The following is a 14,020-nucleotide window of genomic DNA, read 5'->3' on the forward strand; positions in this document are numbered from 1 at the left end:
TAGATCTCTACTTTGGCAGTGATTTGCTTTAGTAGGTACAGTTTTGGGTGGAGCTTTGTATGCTCTTGGTGGCTTTGATGGCCGAAAATACTTGAAGTAAGTTTACATTTGCAATTTTTATGTTGTGTGTATGTGCATCCAAATAAGGTGATTTTTTAATCAATTTACATATCTTTGATGTGTTAGCGTTATTATATTTAGTCTAGTTGTTCACTTTAGTTGTTAAATTGGAGGGAAACAATAATAAATTGTACATAATAAATGAAATACTATTGGGCTTCACATATACACCCCACAGGAAATACGTTTGTGTTTCATAGCAAACCGGTAGTGCAGGAAAAATGTGGGGTACTTGTCGAGGTGCAAATCTTTAGTTGTTTAGCCAGTGCCCTTAGTTGGTGCCAAAACATCAAATTTGGACCATGGCATGGATTTAGACAAAAGTATAAAATAAAATGGATATCTATCTAATATTGTAGTTGTAAGTGCCCTGATGGACATGTACACAAAGTGTGGAAGTATACAATAGGCATACAAATTATTTGATAAATCACCCAACCAAGATGTGGTTTCATGCACTACCATGATCACATGATATGCACAAAATGGTTTTGTTGATGAGCTTTTAGGGGTTTTTAAAGAGATGCCTAAATCAAATTTGATATCATGAAATGAAATCATTGCTAGATGTACTCAAAATGGTCTTCTAGAAGAGGCTCTAATGCTATTTAACAAAATGCCTCAACCAAATGTGATTTCATGGAATGCAATTATTGTGGATACACACAATGTGGTCTTGTTGGGAATTCTTTTGAGATATTTTTGGAAATTTCTATGTGTAGGTGTTCAATTGAATTGGATCACATTTTCTAGTATTCTCCTAGCATGTTCTAGAATGGGAGATTTGAAACATGACATTATATCCATCAAACCACAATTAAAAAGGAACTTTTTCCAAATGTTATAATTGAGAGTGCCCTGGTGGATATGTATGAAAAATGCAGAAGGTTGCAAAGGGCACACAAACTATTTGATAGAAAGCCTGAATGAGAAGTGGTTCCATGGAATGTAATGATTGTGGGATATGCAAAAAATGATAGTTTTGGTGATGCTTTACTTTTTTTTAGAGATATACCTCAACCAAATGTGGGATCATGGAATGCAATCATTTTTTGATGTCCTCAAAATGGGGTTGTGGAAAAAGTCTTGGATGCTTTTAGTCAAATGCAACAAATTGGTAACAAACCCAATCAGTTCACTTTTTCTATCATCCTCTCAACTTGTGATAAAATTGAAGATTTGAAAAAGGGCACATATATCATTCTAAACATAATAAAAAATGGAATTTTTTCTAATATCATTGTTGGGAATTCCCTGATTGACATGTATGCAAAATATGGAAGTATAGGGAAGGCATGTGCATTGTTTGACAGAATGCCCAGTGTGACATGGTCTCCAGGAATGCAAAGATTTTAGGGAATGCACAAAATGGTGATCTCACTAAGGTATTAAGACTTTTCAAATAATGGCCTCAACCAAAAGTGGTCTCATGGAATGTAATAATATCTAGATATGCACAATATGGACTTATTGAAACATCTATGGAGCTTTTTGAACAAGTACAATAAACTAATATCTAACTCAATTAGTTAAACCTCATTAGCATCTCCCCCATTTGTGCTAAAATGGGAGCTTTGAAAAATGGCATGGACATCCATGAAAGCATAATTGAATGTAGATTTTCATCAAATGCTAGAGTTGGGAATAGGATAATAGACATGTATGTGAAATGTGGTAACATATAGAAAGCACATAAAATGTTTGACAAAATGTGTCAACCTAAGATGGTCACATAGATTACAATCATTGTAGGATATGCACATAGGGGGTTTTTCTGAAAGGGAATTGGAGCTTCTTAAAAAAGCACAATTGTAAGGTACAAAGTGCGACTTTGTAACCTTTTCTAGCATCATTCCTATCTTAATCCTATATCCAAATAATGGAACACATTATGTCTTTGTGCAAAAATGGGGAGATCTAGTAATTTTCAAAAGGTAAGAGGATTGATAAAAGATAGATGAATAAAAAAGCTACCTAGATGTAGCTGGATTGAAATCTATAAAATGGTCCATTATTTTGATATAGGGTTAAGATTGCCCACAAATATATGAGAGTATGCAAAGTTGGAAATTTATCTTGCAACATGAAGACAATGAATATATTACTCTTTTAGCTATTCATTATTTTTTGGTTGGTTAAAATGATTAGAAATCTTCTACTTTTCTTTTAGTTCATCAAATTCTTTTGCAAACAAGCTAAATAACTCTGAAGTTCAATCTTTTATATAGTTGGTGCTCTAGGCATTTTAATCTGATTATTTTTCTCTATTTGATCTTTTCAATGTCTATTATTGGATCATAAATTGCGAACATATCCAAATGGTGAGTTTATTTGTTCATCTTCATTGGTTTGGTAATTTCATTTTGAAGTTTTGATTTGTGTAAATGGCTCATCTAAAATTTCAAAAAGAGAATGAGTATAACATCCAAGGTGTTCTACAGGGCCCATGTTCTACAAAGGTTTGTACCATTTGTTTTAATAGTACAATCCTCATGGGGTAGTATGGGGAAACATTGTGCAGGGGCATGGTGTGTCGAAGGATCTAATTAATTAGAAGGTTGTAACGCCCTACCAAGGGATCCAAAGGATTAACCTAAAGTTTCACTAAGTTTGGTAGAATTTTTTTTTGAATCATGAAAGTAAAACCATTCACAACATAGTAGCGAAAGCAATAACATCATTCAACTGAAAGTAAACATAAACATACATAACATGTTACATTCTTTAAGGATCCCTTAACGTTGAATCACCATTAAATTAACTAATATTAATTCCATCTAATACCACATCCACATGAAATCATGAAATAATAATGAAAAGTCCAATGTTCTTAAACAATATACTTTGGTCCATATATCCCTTGGTAAATTACATTTTAGAATGCTTAATCATCCACTGTACATGTCACAGGGTATGAAAGGCTTAAAAGAATATACATATGTACATCATCCCAATCTAATCCATGATGCAAGTGCACTAAAGTAAATGAAACCACATGTCATACATGATACATCATCATAAGAGATAACCATAAATCATAACACATAATTAACTAAGTGCACGGTTCCTCCCAATCGTAAATAACATCATTAGACCATCATGAGCCCTAGCCATCCCTCCATGCGTAACATCACAAATCATTGAAGAGATCATCAGTATTAACATAGTAGGAATGTCACTCCTAAATCATACTACAACATATGCAGAAAGAATTTTAACATACTACCACACATGCATAAGATATCTAATCATGCAAAATTAAGCATAAGACAAGTAAATAACACCATCTATCATATGCTAATCATCAATATAAGGATATGTGTCCTCCATAATAGTCCATAAATAGAATGAAGATAGATATCAAACAAGAATGCATCAGCCATGGTGTCTCAGACGGATCTCAAATGGTAAGAGTGAAAAAGCATTACCACCCGACCACGTGGAACCTAAGTGGTCCACTCCCAACATTATGAGGAGATAATCTCAAGTCCCAAATAGGCTATCAAACCACATAACACAAATACACTCTAAGTATAGGAATCCTAAAAGTATACTAACTCAAAGGTTTCAATCACAAAATGACATCTAATCCCAGAGGCACAACAAAGACATGTAGGAAACCTACTATGTAAGCAAAAAAGTGACATTGCATGGATCACGCTAGAGTTACCCTGGTAGTCTCTAAATAGACCCTGACCCCCTAGTGATCCCTATGCGGCCACTAGTATCCTCTCATATTGATGAGGCATACTACGGAATGCAAGGTCGCAACCAAGTGTTCTCTCTACTCCCATCCTAGTCTGTATTAGCACTCGAGGCATGGGCAAGAACATACACTTATCTTATTAGGTTCATTTTAATCCCCATTTAGTGTAAAAGTTTTCACTTTTTTAAAACAACTTACAATGAGTTACCCTGGCAGCCACTTAGGGCCTCGGCCCCCATTGCAAGCCACTTCCCAACACTACAAGTAGATAACCTACCCTAAGCTCATGGAATCATAAATCACAAAATCACCATAGTCTTATACAAGCAACTAGAAAAATACCAAAAGATAATCCATAATAAGAACATCAAATCTCCATAAGCAACTGAAAAGCATCCATAGATAATATGACCACAACAGTTCTCTATTGGTAACTGAAGGTATCACTGATAATCACAATATCCATTGGTTCTCAACAAGCAACCAAAAAGTATCTCAAAGTAATATTGATTGAAGACTCCAAAAATGGTTGAGTCAAATCATGTCACAACATGACATCATAAAGATCAGATAAACAATTCAATCCCATCAAGTGACTAGAAATTAATCCAAATACAATTGATCAATAACTCATAAATGGTTACATATTTCACAGCTTACACAAGAAGACTGAAAACAATATCAATCAGCATACCATCTCATAACCATGGTTGGATTTAAAAGATCGAGATCAAAAGACATCATCATGACATCACAATCATAACCCTCGAGCTTTTGATAAACATCCTATAACTGGTCAACAAACTAGTCAAGCCAAAAACCCAAAACAAGAAGCATAGAGAAAACACAAATGCAAGCACATGTTTTGGTTTGCTAAAATTACATAGTTGAATAAAGTGTGGAGGTCTTAGTTTTCATTTTCAAATTTAGATATTAAGTGGAGAAATCTGTACATTTTACCTAACCCACATATTTGCTTGATAGATGAAAGTACTTTTCCCATAACCCATTAAATCAATATTTTAAGATGTTTCTAAGATTATACAATATTTGAAAAATACCCCCATCGTTCTATTAAGACATGAAGAAAATTCAATGTAAACAAATACAATTCATCCTCATTTATCTATCCTTCATTTAAATCCGATTAAACTAAATTTATATTATTAGACTAAAATATTATAAAATGATTAATTATTTTAAAAAAGTAATAATCTAAAAGAAAATTAATTATTAAAGAAAAACTAATAATTAAATTATATTTATAATAAATATAATAATTATTAATTATAAATAATAAAATTTATAATATTTAATATTTAAAATTTAATAATATTTAATAATTTTAATTATGAAAATCGAATTAATCAAAAATTCATTTCATAACTTATATAACATAACATAAAAATTTATTTAAAAAAAAAACAAATTAATGTTGATGACGACGTTTGTTTTAAAAAAGGCCGTCGCCTTTAGGCAGCGGGCCATGCGGCCCTGCCTACTATTGCAGTACCTACAACTACAGGTACGATGCTGTTGGCTTGCAAAGGTAAGCATGGGGTACAGGGGGTGTATATCTCGCCCCTCCCATATATATATATATATATATATTTATAAACTTTTTTTTAAAAATGCTTTCCCATATGCGATTTGGATTTTTTTAATAATATTTTTTCCATTGCGATTTAATAAGCATCGTTTTGATATATATATATATATATATATATATATATATATGTATATATATGTATATATATGTATATATGTATATATATGTATATATATATATAGATATATATATGCAGATTGTTAATAAACACTACAACATTTTTGTTAGAATTCATAATCTTTCTTTGGTTGTATTTATTAAATGGGATAAACCAAGGCATCCCTTATGTTGTTTGTCCTCTAGTCCACATGTGAGGACAAGTGTTTTTTGTAATTCCTTTATTAAGGAAAATAGTTATTCCTCCTTAAGAGGATCATGACACTTGTTATGCACACACTTATGAATGAGGCAATCATTCACTTGGGAGTTACAAATAACTCCTCTTCTCATCTCTTTATAAGAGATGCTTCTCTCTCATTCTACAATACACAATTATGATGTAGTTCATGTAATGAGCCCTATGGCTCCTCATTATCTCCTCTCTCTCTATCCCTCTTCATTCTTAGGCATTTGCCTCATTCATATAATTCACAAGGGGTTTTCTTTGCTTTCCCCTTTCAAAAATCTGTGCCTCCATTATTGTGTTGATCTTGGAAAGCTCTTGCAAAGTATGGTAATTATGCTCATTACAAACTCTCTTGGATTAATTTATGATTCTTTATTTTTTAGTTCATTTCGATCTTATTATTTCTAACAATTATATATATATATATATATATATATATATATGTATGTATGTATGTATGTATGTATGTATGTATGTATGTATGTATGTATGTATGTATTTGTTTTAGAAAATTTGTATATTTTAAAAAGAAAACATACACAGTTTTTTTTTAAAAAACAAAAGGGGCTTTCCAATTCTATAAGTTAAGAATTTCCCTTTAAAATAATTGTTCTCTAAATTTACCCATTAATCCTTCTAATAGGTTTGTCCATAAGCATCTAAAACTCCAATCCACTAAATTCTTCGGATCTACGCATGTGGAATCTTCTCATATAGAATTTAACTACCCATGACAAAATGCATACAACCAAGATATTCAACATATGAAAATCTTCAGAAAGCATTCAGAAGACACGAAGAAGATAGGAAGTGCAAGAAGTGAAAATAAAACATGCAAAAATCATGAATGTCTACCTAGACACTAATGCTAAATCACTTCTCCTCAGAAATTGCTGAGCAAGCTCCTTCCTTCTCCAATGTTCCCGAGTCCTCCAAAAATGCTCCCCAAGCTTCTAGGAGTGCCTGAATATAAAGAACTCTCAGGAAGCACCTAGAATGTCTCTAGAAACAACCAGAAGATGAGATAAGCATTGACAACTAAGAACGCGTCTTTTCCAACCTTTTAGATAAGTCACAAGGTTGTAGATACCATGTGCTTAATTTGTGCACTAACTCCTGTGTTGTAGACATATGTGCAATCAAGAGGTGCACTTACTCCTAGGTAGACATATAACTTTTATTTTAACTCTTTTATCTTTTCTATTATTATTTATTTATTATTTATTATTATTTTTCTTTATTATTATTATTAATTTTAATTTTTTTTATTTAATTCTTTTTCTCAACTAATTCCCATTTGATTAATTAAAATCAAAATATCTAAAGATCATGATATTATATTAATTTTTCTAAAATAATTAAATTATTAATTAAATCTTTTAATTTTAGACTTAATTAATAGAAAATTCACCATAGACCTCCAAGATAAAATATAAAAACCCATTAAAGCACAATCCATACAAAGTTAGTCTAAGGGGTTAAAATCACGAATTATGTCATCCGACACATTCAGAGGGTAAAACATATTAGATACTTGTCCTACCTTTCTAGGAAAAATGGTTTAAGGGTTGAGGATTTGGACTTGAGAATTTATCTCCCCTCTCTTACCATTGAGACAGTGCGATAGGGTATGCTCATCCTGGCAATTCAGGAAAGTCGATACCCGGTACCTACAACCTACATAAAATCTATGCATGTACATACAATATATATATGCTAAGCTAAATAGGCAATAGCACGAAGTGGTGCATTGTGTAGATTCTGACTAGCAGGTTACTACATCTCCCTTCCTTAACCACATCAAAAATGCCATACATAAAGAGAAAAAACATGCACACCATACACATGCGAGTATGGGGTAAGTATCCATAAGAAAACACATGTGATAATAAACAATCTAACTAATCATCATCAATAACTGAAAGTAATGTAATCATCATCATGCATACATGAAATGTAGAGTCTAAGTATTCACATCATATATCAACTAAATCTGTAACACAATATCTGATAGTCTCAAAACAATGCTGCTAACCATCAACATAAAACTAGTCTAATAAAGTTTGACCATGATAGAAAAAATGTATCTAGAAAAAATGTGAACGAGGGCAAGCACTACAAAGTCATTATATTTCACAATCATTCCAAGTGAATGGTATGACATAAAAGGTTATTGGTTTGGCTCTATTATGCTTTTTTCTAGAGAAAAGCTAGTGATTATTTACACAGGATGGGACAACTCCTCTAGGCAGGTTCAAAACATGGTTGTTCCTAAAGACCCATTTGATCCCTACTTAAAAGAATGGGTGAAGATCCATGAAAATCCCATCATTGTTCTAGAGAAAGGACTCAATGGGAGTTCTTTTAGAGATCTAACCACTGGATGGCTTGGAAAAGATGGAAGGTTGAGAATTATTGTAAGAAGCAAGGAAGATTGACATCTCAATGGAAAGGCCCTTCTTTACACAAGCGAAGATTTTGTTCACTAGACTAAAAAGAAGCACCCTCTGCATTCCTCTAGGAAGAAAAGAATGTGGGAGTGCCCTAATTTTAATCCTATTTCTCCATTGGGAAAACCTGGTTTTGATACTTCTATTACTGGGCCTAAGATCAAACATGTCTTGAAAGCATCCCTTGATAAAACAAGATTTGAGTATTATACAATTGGGACTTCAAAAACATTGATGAGTATGTTCTAGACAATACAAGTGTTGACAAAAAATATGGATTGAGATATGATTATGGAAAATTCTATGCATCCAAAACATTTTTTGATAGTCATAAGAATTGAAGGGTCTTCTAGGGATGGATCAATGAGTCAAACAATGTTTAGGATGATATTGCAAAGTGGTGGTCTAGTGTTTAGGTAAGGTTCAATCCAAAATTTCCCTTCTATATATTTATGTAGTCTTATTACCTAGAAACTAATTGTATTGAATGTGTTTTGATGACTTTTAGTCTTTTGGCTATTCATTGTTTTTTGGTTGGAATATATTGTGTACATGTAAATTTGTTTAGTTGTCATTTGGTTGATTCTCTATTTTTTTTGTGTTGGTTCATTTTTATTTAAAACTGATGAAATATTGTAGTAATGCAAAAATGAATACTGTTCCTCATCTTATACTATTTTCACATTAATATCTTGTGGAGATTTTTTTTTTTTTGGACTATACAAGGTTTTCATAAGTGACCCAATATCTAATTGCTTTGTAAGAAGAAGTGACAATGATTCAGAAGAATTTATGAAGATGAAAGTGATAAGGACATAAATCAAAAGACACCCATGGTATGATGATGGATGGGAAGGTTTCCATTTGGGAAGGTATTATTCTATTTTTAATTCTAGCTTATAGCTAATTTAAGACCTTGTTGAAAGGTTGAGACTGCTAGCAAGAAAAGGACTTTGTTGGAGTCATCTACAAAACCTAAAATTACCACTGATAAAAAGGCAAAGACAATAGTAACTGGTGAAGCACAAAAGTTAGGTTTCTACTTAAATACTTTCTCATTAACAATGTGTTGATATTTTGAAAACTAATTTGACATTGAAACTTGTCTTAAATTATGAAATTGGTAACATGACTAGAGGGAAGTTTCAATTATTTGAAAGAAAATGGCTTACACTCAATTAATAATAAATCTAAGTGGAGATGAAGTTATTTTAGACTAAATTCTAGTTGATATGGGTGAGCAACCTTATTTTTGTGTACTTGGTTACCTTCTACATCACTATTCTCTAGCAAATTTCATTTTCATGGAGCATTTAAGGAATTTGTTAGATTTCTCCAATGTTAATGATTGAGTAAGTAGTTATAATTCCAATTGAATTATATTATAGGTTTTAGCATTTGTAAACAATCTTATGTATTCCATATGGATGATGCCTTTTCCTTTGTGCTTGGTTAAAACACGAGGAATAGACTAGTGGCTTTTCTGTCTATAATTGATATGAAATAGGAAAACAATGAGGATTTGTGTGTTTATTGTTGTTCATATTATGTTTAGTTTTTATTATGACAAATAATTTCAAACAAGGAGGGACCCATAGTGGATACATTTACATCTTTTTCTGCCCTAGTCACTGATTAGTTCTTTTTAAACATATATGCACTTGAAGTACAAATATTTTCAACCAAGAAAGAGAAATATAGAAGAAAATAATAGAGCTTTAACATTGTCACATTTTTAAGCAATTAAGATTCATTAAGGCATCTACTAAGTTTTCTTCTATTCATAGATTTGTCTCCAAAGATTCAAGGGAATGATGGGACATCATATCTTTTTTGGTCTAAACTTGTTGCAATACAAGACAAATGGGAATCCATCTAAAGGTTTCACTTTGGCTTGATTAAATCATTTTGTTGAGCTTACTGCACTGAACTGAGGATATTCACATGAACTCAAAATCTTTGTTGTTGTCATGTGTTCGAATGGAATGTGTTATACATATAGTTTTCTTCTATTGCTTAAGATTGACTCCACTAGTACATACATTTGGTAAATAGTTATTTTTTGCATTCGTACGCTAATCAATTGAAATTGTAGAAGCTACAATGAACTTGGGAGTATTTGATTGAGCTTATTTTTTATTATAGTAATATCCTTCTAGGCCAAAAGAAGCAGCCAACAATCTATTTCCTCCTAAGGCTGTACATGTCACAGTTAAAGAGGATGCAATGCTACCCCTAATTGCCAAACATTGAGGAATTGCTCAGTCCATAGCCCTTAAATAAACAATGTTGACCAAGTTGAGATTAGAAACCTTATTCAACATGTTTTCACTTATTTTTTCCACTTCAACTTCTACATCAACACTCACATAGTGGATAGGAGCCCACAACAAAGATGAAGATTGTTGGTCTATGGTGCAAGTTAACCAATGTGGAGAAGTTCTTAAACCATATTATGCAATCAAAAAATATGAAGTGCCTCACACCCTTGTAAGTATTTCAATATTCATATCTTCTTTGAGGCATTCTATAAAATAGTTCACATGCATCTTGCACTCTCTCATCTGACTGATGATGGATTATAGAGAGTGATCTGAAATGATGATGCTAAAAAATACACACAATAGAATCCAAAATGAACTTGCCTTACAAATGGATTGTGGAAATCTAATATTGTTAATTTTGCATGCATGTCTATCGGGACAATCACAACTTAAACATATATAAATTCTTTATATATGTTTAAGTTGTGATTGTCCTGGTAGACATGCATGCAAAATTAACAATATTAGATTTCCACAATCCATTTGTAAGGCAAGTTCATTTTGGATTTGATTGTGTGTGTTTTTTAGCATCATCATTTCAGATCACTCTTTGTAATCCATCATCAGGATGAGAGACTGTAGGATGCATGCAAAATGTCAAATCACAGGCAAGGCATGTGAACTATTTTATAGAATGCCTCAAAAAAAATTTGACCAAGCATTGGTCAAAATTTTGACCAATGCTTGGGTTCTTTTCTACAAACATTGGTTGAAATTTTGACCAATGCTTGGGTGTTTTCTACAAACATTGGTCAAAATTTTGACCAATGCTTCGTAGAAAAATGTCAAGCATTGGTCAAAATATTGAGCAATACTTGGTAGAAACCACACCAAGAATTGTAAAAGTTTCAACCAACATATTGGTCAAAAGTTTGACCAATGCTGATAGTTTTCTACCAAACATTGGTCAAAATTTTGACCAACACTTAGTAGAAATCACATTATGAGTTTTGAAAGTTTTGACCAATGTATTGGTCAAAATTTTGACTAATGTATTGATCAAAATTTTGACCAATGCCTAGTAGTTTTCTACCAAGCATTGTTCGAAATTTTGACCAATGCTTGGTAGAAATTGTAGCAAGAATTTTAAAAGTTTTTTACCAAAATATTGGTCAAAATTTTGACCAACTAGTAAGTTGGTCAAAATTTCTACAAGAAAAAATTTGACCAACTTGGGTCAAAATTTTAACTAATATTCATCAAAAAATGAGGTCAAATGTACTAGTGACATTATAAAATCCATCTCCTATATGAAGACCCTTTAGGTATACATAGACACAACCAATGTTTTAGTACCAGGTGAAACCAAGATGTCCAATCCAAGAAGATACAAACCAAACTAGGAACTAATCGCACACTACCACCTCATCATTGTCACAAACTCCCACTAAATTATGTATCCAAGATTTCTATGACATCATGATGAAAAACCATCCTCTAACTATGAGAATCAACCAATAAATGAAACCATCAAAGAACTCAAAGTGAGCTTCTCAAAAGAAATCAAATAACCATGATCCTCAATGAAGAAGACATACCACCATAACCAAATTAGGAATCCAAACCAATTAACAACAAGGATTTACCTATATATCCAATCATGTTATGTGAAAATCCATGACACCATGATCACACCCATGAACCAAGCATCTAACTCTCAAAGTGTCTAATCTATTAGCATAAACTAATCATTCACATTCCTCCATAATGACTGTACCTGGTAACAACATCTCATCCCTTCTACATAAAGACAAATCAAAAAATTACATGACTAAGGGCATAGAAAATCCAAATCCAAGCCACAAATAATAATATACATCAATAATGAAAGTTCAATGGAAAAGTACAACCCACATCCAAGCCATAAATGCAACCTGTAAGTATAGATCACTTACAACACTGCACAACTTGTAGACCCAATAAGTCATCATACATATCCATATCAAACACTGATAAGCATGTCATCACAAGACCAATCTAAAATATAAGTTGAGTATACAATGACCTCACAATCCAAATCTTCAAAATATACAATGTCATAAGCTCACAATGTTACCATAGTCAATATATATCATAAATTATTCAGATCAATATATCACCAAATAAACCACGTCAAACCTACACTAAATTTGAACCAATGTATAAAACTCTCCAAGAGCTTTCCGTTGACTATTTGAAGTCCAAAATCCAACTCTATATGCCTAAGTTATACCTAAAACTATGCTCAAAATAAATAACATCTAACTTTTGAGCTCTTATAACTTGAAAAATTATCAAAATTATAGAATCAAACCTACACCAAGTTATAGTGCTTTGAATTAGCTTTCCAACAACTATACAAAGTCTGAAATATGATACCCTAAGTGAAATTTATGATCATTTTACTAACATAGTCATTTTATCATTTTTGCTGCGAATTTTTGTTTTGGTGACAAAAATTTTGACGAGATTAAACTTGACGATCATCATAGGATGAAACTTTAAAAGCTTTGCATTTTCTCTTTACATGGCCAAACTAGGGCATATTATATATCAAAATTTATGGAAAGGTCAACCTAGATCCAATGGTGAGGTTTGTTTTTCTCCTAGGAGGCCACTTTTGCTAGCTCCCCCCTAAAACCCTCATTTAAATGAAGCATCCAAAAAAGTCCTTTTGACCAATAATTTCACATGCCAAAAATATTCCAACATCCCATCATAAAAACAAACCCAAAACCCTAAGATTCATAAAAACTACCTACAATATATATATATATATATATATATATATATATATATATATATATATATATATATATATATATATATATATATATATATATATATATATATATATCTCTTTTAATCTTTCATGTATTCTCATGGATTCAATCTAGAGTTACAACAACAAAACCTCTACTTTGATACCACTTGTAAGGAAACTTGAAATGAAAAATATAATTATTTTCACATAACCCATAGTGGATCTTAAATAAATATGTAATTGAAATCCAAATGCAAGAAAATACACAACATACCCACACAAATGTGACACAATATATACCCTGGTACATCCTCATCAAGGGAAAAACCCAACCTCCAAAAGAATCCATCACCATGTATTATTCAACAAAATATCATTGCAATACAACCATGAAAGCCTCTAAAGCCATAGCCACAACCAAGAAATCCATGTAAACAAGCATGAATCCATACATCACATATCATGCTTCCAACCTTCACAAATGCTCCCTTTGGCTAACCTATCAAGTCTTGTCTTGCTTGACTTTCCTTTTTGTCTTTTATCTTTTTTTCTTTTCTCTACAACTACCCTTATGGTTGCTTATATGGTAGTAAGTCCAAGAGAATCACCAAGTGGTATTATATAAACCATGTGCTACCTAACCCATTGACCCCACATGTAATGTTGGGCATTTAATTTGTTTTTTCTCAATATTAAATAATTACACCAAATATTATTAGAAT

At 31.9% G+C, this 14,020-nt stretch overlaps 1 pseudogene; it reads left to right on the forward strand.

Moving 5' to 3' along the window:
- The first annotated feature begins 2,566 nt into the window (after positions 1-2,566).
- Positions 2,567-8,647, forward strand: LOC149577667 (beta-fructofuranosidase, insoluble isoenzyme CWINV4 pseudogene; annotated as a pseudogene).
- The last annotated feature ends 5,373 nt before the right edge of the window (positions 8,648-14,020 follow it).

The sequence above is a fragment of the Cupressus sempervirens genome, chromosome 1 (genome assembly GCF_028749045.1).
Source record: "Cupressus sempervirens isolate cs-2001-9-10 chromosome 1, ASM2874904v1, whole genome shotgun sequence".
Classification (NCBI taxonomy): Eukaryota; Viridiplantae; Streptophyta; class Pinopsida; order Cupressales; family Cupressaceae; genus Cupressus; species Cupressus sempervirens.